We start from the raw sequence: 10922 nt of genomic DNA on the forward strand, positions 1-10922 counted from the left end.
AAAAAAAAAAAAAAAAAAAAAAAAAAAAAGTATACCCATTGAGAAGGAAGAAGTAAAAGAAAGAAAAAAAATTGTCTTTGCAAATGACAAGATTGTCTAAGTAAAAAATCTCAAAGAATAGACCAAAAAACCTCCTGTAGCTAATTAACATTTGTGGTAAGATTGAAGGATATAAAATTAATGTACAAAATTCAAACTTCTTTCCAATATACGAGCAATGAGCAATTGGAATTTGAAATTAAAAACACAATGCTATTTGCACTAGCACCCCCCAAAATGAAATACAATGTTTATGTATAAATCTAACAAAATATGTACAATATCTATATGAGGAAAACTACAAAATTCAGATGAAAGAAATCAAAGAACTACATAAATGGAGAGATGGTGGATGTCTTCATGGATGGGAAGACTCAGTATTGTTGAGATGTCAGTTTTTCCCAACTTCATCTACAGATCCAGCGTAACACTTTCATCAAAATCCCTGGAAGTTATTTTGTGGATATCGACAAATTGATTTTAAAGGATTTTAAAGGTTATATGGAAAAGCAAAATGCCCAGAATAGCCAACACAATGTTAGAGGAGAAGAACAAAGTCTGAGGACTGACACTGCCCAACTTCAAGACTTACTGTAGCTAAAGCAATAAAGACAATGTGTTATTGCTGAAAGAAGAGACAAATAGATCAATGGAGGAGAACAGAGAGGCCAAAAATAGAGCCATACATACAGTCAAGTGATCTTTGACAAGAGAGCAAAAGAAATTTAATAGAGAAAAGGTAATCTTTTCAACAAATGGTGCTGGAACAACTAGATATCCACGTACCTCCCCCCCAAAAATAATGTCTAGACACAGATCTTATACCTTTCCCCAAAATTAATTCAAAACAGGCCTAAATATAAAATGCAAAACTATAAAACTGTTAGAGGATAAATAGGAGACAATCTAGATTACCTTGGGCTCATTGATGACATTTAGATACAACATGAAAGGCATGATCCATGAAAGAAGAAATTGATAAGGTGGATTTCATTAAAATGTGAACCTTCTGCTCTGCAAAACACACTGTCAAGACAATGGGAAGACAAGCCACAGACTGACAGGAAAATAAATATATATATATATACGGAAAGAGAGGGGGACAGAGAGACAGAGAGGACTTTAATGATGGACTGTTATCCCAAATTCGAATTATTAAAACTCAACAAGAAAATAAGCAACCCAGTTAAGGATTGGTAAAACATCTGAACAGAGCTTGTCACTAAAGATGACATACTGATGGCAAATAAGCATATGAAAAGGTGCTCCACATCATGTGTCATTAGGGAATTACAAATTAAAACAACAAAGATGTATCACTATGTACCTACTAGAAAGGATAAAATCCAAAATCCTGACAACACCAAATGCTGGCAAGAGATAGAACAACAAGAACTCTCATGCATTGCTGGTGGGAAAGCAAAATGATATAACCTCTTTGGAAGATAGTTCGGAAGTTTCTTACACAATTAATCATAGTCTTACATGAAATCTATCAATCATGCTGCTTGATATGTACCCAGATGAGTTGAAAACTTAGGTCCACACAACAATCTGCACACAAATGTTTATAGCAACTTTATTCATAATTGCCAAGGTGTCCTTCAATAAGCGAGTGGATAACAAACAGTGGTACCTCCATACAGTGGAATATTATTCAGTGATAAAAAGGAACTATCAAGCCACAAAAAGACATTGAGGAAATTTAAAATATATTTCTAAATGAAAGAAGCCAGTCTAAATGGCTATATACTGTATCATTCCAACTATTGACATACTGGAACAGGCAAAACTCTGGAGACAGTAAAAAGATCACTGGCTGCCAGGAGTTAGGGGGGAGGGAAGGAGGAACAGGCAGAGCACAGAGGAGTTTCAGGCAGTGAAACTACTCTGTATGACACTGTAATGGTGAATGCATATCATTACACATTTGCCCAAACCCATAGAATGCACAACACCAAAGGTGAGCCCTGATGTTAACTATGGACTTTGGGTGATAAAGACATGTCAATGTTGGTTCATCAATTGTAACAAATGTACTACTCTCTTGCAGGATGTTGATTGGGTGGGGGGAGGTTGTGAGTGTGTAATGGGGAAGGTATTTAAAAACTCTGTGTACTTTAAAATCTGCTGTGAATCTGATATTGCTCTACAAAAATAAAGTCAATTTAAAAATTTTTTATTATACTGCTTTTCTATGTCACTATATTCTTCTAAAATATTTTCCCAGCCTTATTAAAGTATATTGGCAAATAAAGATTGTATATATTAATATTTACAGTGTACATAACTAGAAGGAGATAGAAGCTTCTCCCCATTTAATCACCACATTCTGTGTCCTAGAATGTGGTAACTCTGGGTAAGGTTTTTAACTTTTCTGGGCATCAGTTCCCTCATCTATATAAAGGGGAAGACTTTGTGAGATTGTTGTAAAGATAGAAGTTAATGTACGTAAAGTGCTTAGAATAGGGCCTATCAGATGGCCAGTACTCAACAGATCTGAGCTATTATATAATTAGCAATGCATCTAAAGGTTGACTTTAGCTTTTTGATAGCCACGTCAAACTGTTGTCTCATACCCAAGTTCATGTTAACTAAAATCCCTATTTAATTTTTACATGTGCTCTTCCTAAGCCACATCACTCTCCTCTTCACTTTTTTTTTTTCCTAAGTAAATAGCTTGGGGTTTAGAATCAGATACAATGTCTTAAATACTGGCTTCTCCACTCACCAGACAGATAAACTTAGGAGAGGTATTTAATTCTTCCAAGCCTCATTTTCACATCAATCTCAAATAGTTACTATAAAGATTAAATAAGTTAAAGGATATTAAGAAGCTAGAACATTATGGGGCCTGGGTTTAGTGCTGAATAAATGTTGTAATAATAATTATTGTCACTTCCATAATGTTTCACTTGTCAGATGTAGCCATTGCTGTGACCTCTCAGCAAATTTTTGGATCCTGACTTTGTCAGCCATTGCAATCACTGCCCCTACTTCCACCAAGTGCTACAAGGGAACCTCTTTTATCTCCTTACCCCTCAGTACTCTCACCTCTTCAGGCAGTCCTCTTTATGTCAGGTTATATGCTTCAGCAGGGTCAGTGCAGTACTGGGTGTGCATTCACTGGCGGATGCTGCGGCCGGCAATCTATTCTTTCACCCAGGTGTGGTCAGCCAGCATTATAGCATAAAGGTCACATTGCAGAGCAGCTTCTACAGGTTCTTCTCTTACTCATACATCAATGAACACCTGATGTTTTGTGTTTTGGCACAGTGAATATAAGAAGTGGTTTATTATTTGGTGAAATTATTTGCTTTTTTAACGACGTGATAAGTATTAGGAATGGGCTCCCTTTGGGGAATTGTTAAGTATTCGTGATATGTGGATTGAATGCAATATTTCAGAGTTCCTCTGCATTGGTTTATACAGAATTTATCAACTTTTATCGTTAGATATGGTACCCAAGGCTTGCCATCCTTTTTTCAGCCAATGAGTACAAAGATTTCTAGTTGCCTAATGCCAACTATCAGGGCAATAGTATCCTGCTTAGAATATTGTTGCTCTCCCTGGAGTGAGACTTTCATGTTAAGTGTGGTAAAAACATCTATAAGAACAGAATGCTGCCACTCCACCTAAGTTACAGAACAGGCCATATAAACTTTTTTTCTGCATACTGTTAATAAATGTTATTTGTTTAATAACTGTGTCCATGTTTGGTACAATCTGATGTGAGATGATTTCATTATAACTTGATAGCAAGGTTACAGTTTATTACCTTTCCATTTACTTATGGAAAAATTTTTATTGACAACATTTTCCAACCAAAGAGTGTAAGGGTTGCTCATGAACATAATGGGTTATGTGTCAGTTTGTAATACATCATTTATAAAATAGTATATGTAGGAATTTTGGCTACCCTAAGAATATCTGTGAGAACATAAGACAAGTTCTGCCTAGGATATTCAGAACACTCAATCACGAAAAGCAATAGTGGAAATCTTTCTTTATAAATTTCTCTATACTTGTGGTTCTTAAACTTTATAGTTCTTCAGAATCACCTCAGATGCTAATTTAAAATGCAGGCTCTCATCCTATTCCGCCACAGTGAAGGTCACCCTCCACCCCCTGAAGTAGGCCTGATAATCTACATCTTATTGAGCATCTTTGATGTGGCCAATGCAGATGATCAGTAAACTATACTCCTTAAAGAGAAGAGTGCCTCAAAACAATGTGGAAGTGTTTTTAAAACGTTAATTGCCAGACTGCTCTCCAGATCCCTTGGTAAGAAACTCTCGTGCATGGACTGTAGCTAAACATTTTTTTTTTTTTTTTTTTTGAGACAGAGTCTGGCTCTGTTGCCCTGGCTAGAGTGAGTGCCGTGGCGTCAGCCTAGCTCACAACAACCTCAAACTCCTGGGCTCAAGCGATCCTTCTGCCTCAGCCTCCCAAGTAGCTGGGACTACAGGCATGCTCCACCACACCCGGCTAGTTTTTTCTACATATATTTTTTTAGCTGTCCAGATAATTTCTTTCTGTTTTTAGTAGAGACAGGGTCTCACTCTTGCTCAGGCTGGTCTCGAACTCCTGACCTTGAGCAATCCACCCGCCTCGGCCTCCCAGAGTGCTAGGATTACAGGCGTGAGCCACCACGCCCAGCTGCTAAACATTTTTAAAAGAGCTTTTCTGTGGTTATTTAAGATATTAAGCATAGTTATTTTAAAGTCCTTGTCAGTTGGCTCCAATATTAAGATCATCTGTGGATATGCTTCTCTTGTCTATTTTTTCTCTTGATTTTCAATTATATTTTCTTGCTTATTTGCATGCCTGGCAATTTGTGTGTGTGTGTGTGTGTTCTACACATTTTGATTTGAAACAATATAGAGGGTTCAGATGATTGTATTCCCCAGCAGGTTTTTTCCTTCTTCTGTTAAGCAGATAGAGTAAGGAATAGATCATCATTATCCAAACAGGGATTAAACTGGCTTGGGGCTTGGTTGCAGTTTTAGTAAAATTCTACCTCTATTTTGCCCTTTTTTGTTGGGTGTCATTCTCCCAGACATTTGATTGCAAGACAACCATCTCTGCCCTTCAGAGCTTTCTAACCCAGGTTTTCAGCCTCCCATCCTTACAGCTTGAAAAACTACTAAATGTCTTAAGAAGGAGGTGGTGTTTTTTAGCCAGACCCCTTCTCCTGGTGGGTCTTTTTACTTAATCACCTCTGTGATAGGGCTTCTTCTGTCTTTAGAAGGTTTTGGTCTAGCTCTCCAGCTTCCCATGCAACCCCAGAACTTAGAAAATATTCCATGGGAAAACCTTGGGGCTTTTTAAGTTTCCAAATTGTCCGCCGGCTCTGTTCAATAACTAAAACTTCTGCTGATTTCACTGATCTTTGGCAAAGTCCCTCTTCCAGAGCCATTTTCAGTCTTCAGCTTGCACTCAGAATTGGCAAATGCCCCCAGGTATGAAACAAACAACAGCTGGCAACCATCGGCTCACCTTAAAATAGTTTTACTTCTCTAGAATGTAAATTCGTAGAATAATTCTTCTTTCCATAGCTTTCTGACGCCTTTAAAAATATTATTGAATAGGCAGTGGCAGCTCATACCCATAATGCCAACACTTTGAGAGGCCAAGGGGAGAGGATCATTTGAGGCCAGGAGTTCAAGACCTGCCTGGGCAACATAGTGAGACCATGTCTCTACAACAAATTTAAAAATTATCCAGGTGTGGTTAAGCATGCCTGTAGTCCTAGCTACTTGGGAAGCTGAGGTGGGAGTATCTCTCGAGCTCAGGAGTTTGAGGTTACAGTGAGCTACGCTTGCGCCACTGCCCTGTAGCCTGGGCAATAGAGCAAGACCCCATCTCAAAAAATATACATGCATTATTTACCTGGCTTTCCTAGATGTTGCAGTGAAGATCTGCTACATCCTACCTGCATGTCTGCATGTAGATATCTTCCTGATACGTGTTTTTTATAGATGTTTATTTATTTTTCCTTTTGAAAGCAGCCATGTACTTACTATCAAAGATAACACATATATCAGTATGCCTTCAGAAATTTACCATATAAAGATTATTTTTTTCTTCTCTCTCCCTGGCTTCCCTGTCATTCCTGGGCTAATTTGAAGGAAAGTGGTCAGAGATGGAAATGATCATGTTCTGGCTTCATTTCGCTTAGTTGACATTGTATTCATTTTTGAATGACTTCTGTTCTAAGGGTAACAATAGCAGACAGTCAGTATATATACATCCTCTGTCAGAAGCAATTATACTCATTGCATGATTGAAGTTATTTGTTTTTCATTTTCTACCCAGAGTAAAACCTCACTAAGTTTATCAAAATGAGTATAGTGTTGCAAGCCAAGCCAATCAACTGCTACTTCTTAATAAGGAGTATATTCTGCATATATGTTTCTACAGTTCACAGTCGGCCCTCCATAACTGTGGATTCTGCATACTTGGATTCAATCAATGACAGATGGAAAATATTTGGGAAAAAATTTTTAAAAATACAAATTTAACAACTCAGTATAACAACTATTTACATATCATTTATGTATTAGGTATTATCAGTAATCTAGAGATGATTTAAAGTATATGGAAAACATGTGTAGGTTATATGCAAATACCACACTGTTTTATATGAGGGACTTGATTATCCTCAGGTTTTGGTATCTGCAGGGGTTGGAATTGTGTGGGATGTCCTGGAACCAATCCCCCACAGATACCAAGGGATGACTATATTTTCAAAATCAGTAGATGAAAGTTTAACTCATTAACTTTTAAATATTACTTTATTTAAAGCATGTTTTTTGACATGAGAATGATTTATTTTTCACAAAAGGTCCAAGTACCCTGAACTATTTACGATGTTTAGATACATGTCTATTTTAAAATTAGTTAGGTTAATATTTATTGAGTATATTCCATGTGCTAGGTTCTGTGATACAAGCTAGTGATACACATAAAAGACATTTTGTGCTCTTAATGAACACATCGTATAATAAATAAACAAACACTTGCAATATAGTGCAATGTGGATCACGATCAATGAATGGCCATGGTTATATGGAAGCATGCAGGAGGGATTTCTAAGTCAGTGCTGGGGGAAGAATGAGGGAGATGGAACATCAGAGAGATGTCAGATAAGGCCTCTTAGATTAGATGGCACATAAACTAGTTTTGAAAAATGAGTAGAAATTTGCTAGGAAAAGATGTTACACAAGGAAGAAGCAGTAGATGCAAAAGGGCTATAGGTATGAGACAGTAACCTGTTTGCAGGGCACAGTATGGATGGGGGAGCTGTACTGCCTGAGAGTGGAGAGGTAGGCAGGCAGGGGCCGATCACAAAGAGCTTTGTACACAAAACCACCACTGTCACTTCCGGAATATCGAAGCAAGATCCTAACTGGGGTCTCCACTTCCACTCCTTTCTACCTCCTTACCCAGAGGGACCCTTTCAAAGGTCAAATTGATCACATCACTCTCCTATGTAAGACTCTTTCAATGGTATCTTGTTTCTTTAAGCTAGACACCCACACCCCTAAACTTGCTCCACCTGAGCTGCCCACTGCTTTGCACTCTGCAGCTGTTCCCCATCCACACTAGCCTCTTGGGGCCCATGGAATGTGTTTTACTTGCTCTTGCCTCCCAGACAGTGCACAAGATGCACTCCCGGCCTGGAAAGGCCTATCCACCTCCCACCTCCATTACCTGGTCGACTCCTTCACCTGCCTTGAATCTTCTGCTCAGACTCTCGCCCTCCAGGAAGCCTTTTGTGACTGTGCCCAGAGTATAGCTCCCTATACAGCCCTATGGCACCCTATAATTGCCTTTATAACTCTTCTCAGAGCTTTATTATAGATTAAGTTATAAGATTATTTGGTTAGTATGTGTCTCCCCCACTAGGCAAAAAATTGCACGAAGCAGACATTATTTTGCTTTCATTGTGGCCCTCAGATCTAATGTAATAGCTGCATAGATTTTGCTCAAAAATATTTGTTAAACAAATGAGCAGATAAAAAAATGAGGGAGTAAAACTATAATTGGACAATAAGATAAGTGAAGAATGAACCACATGTAATTTTGCAAAACTTATTTAGTTTGTTCCTGTTGGTTCCCATTTCTAGGTTAACACTAGATTCTCCTAAAAGGTTGACAAAGAGGATACTTTTCATTTCCTCCAAGTCTCTCTCTTCTGAGGCTCTAATTTCAGCCTTTCTACAATCCTAATTTTTCCGCCCTGACAGTACATATAGCAACCAAGTGTCCTGGATTTTCTGAGCTGGTCATGATTCCAAACTCCCTGTTCATTGTTCTCAAAAAGTATGCTCCCATTGTCAGACAATATATTACAGTTTTTGGTACAGAAATTATAGTTGCTGTGATATATACCTCTGATATCCTTATGGAAGGTATATGGGTTATAAGATATATAGATACATAGGGAGATAGAGATATATGCCCACACACACTGCATTTTATCTTGTCCCAATAAATGGTAACCTCCTTTAATTAAGGGACCATGTTTTTCATTTCTTTTCTAACTCCTCCAATGCTCAATGACTAAGTGAATGTTATTGGTGGATTAACCAATAACATGGAGAGAGAGGTAGATTTCTAATGTTGCGCAGGGAAAGGAAGCCTTTACTCAGACCCCGCAAATATTTGACCAGACCAGCCAAGATAAATATCCTCAGCAATGATTGTCACATGACTGCAGCAAAGACAATGCTACATATTTCAAAGCATTCCTCTGTGTTGGCTACTATCATCTGTGTTTGTTAAGGCATTATAAGAAAAAGATGAACTCAAGAGAGAATGCCAACTTGTAAGAGGAAAGGGAAAGAAACAGAAAGAAATTTGGAGTCTTCAGAATTGGAAAAGCCGATTGCTTCTAGACCCCAGAGAGTAAGAGATGGGACTTTAAAGGCTCAGAACAATGAAGACTGAACCTTCTCAAATTAACATGTGTGATCTTCCCAATCCTACTAGCCTCAGTGTAGTTTCCTTTAAATTCAAAGGGAGAATTTGTGGATAAGGAAACAAAGAAGTAAGACAGACACAAAACCTAAGTGTGGAAAAAATTGGGGGCATAGTTGATGGCATATAGAACCAACTGGAAGCCAACAGGTAAGTTTATAAGAGAAACGTATAGCCAAAGAAGACATAAGTCCTGACTAAAAATGCCTTTGACTATCGGATACCTCATGCAACCTTTGCACCCTGACTTAAGAACAGGAGGCAGGCTGAAAAAGCTTTACAGACCTCAAGGAGAGCATCCTCCTCCACCCTGATTTCAGGTGTAGCCGAGGACGATATGGAAAAAAATTAGCTTCCCCAAAAACCGAACCAAGGGGAACAATGGACAAGGGATTTCCTCTTAAGAGCAGAATCAGGATTTAGTTAAAAGAATCCTCCCCACTCCCAGAGGAGGGCGACATTCCAGTGCCTGCTCTCAGGATTTCATCATTGCTACGGCCCAGTGCCTTCTACGTACTGCCTTCCTGCTTCTCCAAGGAGTGTTTCTGTTGCTGTCGTTCAGTCCTTATTCCACTATTATAACTTGAGGCTGTTAAAGAGCCAGATAACTTGCCCTTTTAGTTAAAGATTTCTTTAAACAGTCGCATTTGAAACTGAGGAAGAGGAAAATTTTTACTTAACACATCACTGGAGGATCTAGGACTTTGAGCTAGCTGCAGTTACTCAATGGGACATGGAGTTGTTTTCTTAAGGGAAAGGTGTAGCATAGAAACACATCTAGTAATAAAATGGGTATTTGGTCACTGTGGCAGAGATAATGTTTTATATTTGTCAAACCTATTTCTGCCATCCTGGGCATGAGCCCACATAGCTCAGCCTCCCTTAAAATCGAGGCCGTAAGATGCATTCTCGCCAATGGAACATGGGTAGAGGGTATGTGTGCTATTTTCAGACTTGATCCCTGAACCTCCTTGAGAAATACTTCACTAGCTCTCTCTTTGCTTTGGTGCTGGGAACGATGAAGCCACTAGGAAGAAGGAAGCTGGGTGCCTGAGTCTCTACTTGGAGGAAAGCTGCCTTGGAGAGCCACCTAACCAGGAACATCTCTTTTAGACATTTCTTGAGCAAAAAGCAAAATTTTAATTATGTTAAAAATAAAAATAAACGTTTTATGTGTGCTAAACCACTGGATGTTTCAGAGTTTCTTTGTTGCTGTAGCATGCAAGCATTGTCTAGCTTATCTTGACTAATAAAATGTACAAGCACAAGTTTTCGATAGTTCTCTTCTCTCCTTCTATTTGGCTCTGTATTTCCTCTTAGCTATACAGTTCACATTTCTGGTACTTTTGTTTAATCACAGAAAACTACAAAAAAAGTCAATTTCAGGGAAAACATAATCCACTTGTATCTTTCCAACATTTTCAGGCACTCTGAATTCTATGAAGCTGAAAGCTATGCCCTTAAGGAATTACAAGGCAGTAGAAGACAAGATACATACACAAGTGATGAAAATAAATGCGACTGCTTAAAGAAATCTTTAACTAAAAGGGCAAGTTATCTGGCTGCCAATGGTATATTTTAATAATGGTTTATCTAAAATGTCGGTAAAAACTAACACTCATTCATCCAGGGGGCAGAAAAGAAACAATGTATATGTATATATACACACAAAATGAAATTCTCGCATTACTTGAAACCAACGGTTTAAATTAATATCCCACCAAATCCTTCAGCAAAATTCCTGGTAAATGGCCGGGCATGGTGGCTCACGCCTGTAATCCTAGCACTCTGGGATGCCGAGGCAGGCGGATCATTTGAGTTCAGGAGTTCGAGACCAGCCTGAGCAAGAGCGAGACCCTGTCTCTACTAAAAAGAAAATAGAAAAGAAATTGGCTGGA

This window comes from Propithecus coquereli, unplaced genomic scaffold (assembly GCF_000956105.1).
Source record: "Propithecus coquereli isolate 6110/MARCELLA unplaced genomic scaffold, Pcoq_1.0 Scaffold66, whole genome shotgun sequence".
Lineage (NCBI taxonomy): Eukaryota > Metazoa > Chordata > Mammalia > Primates > Indriidae > Propithecus > Propithecus coquereli.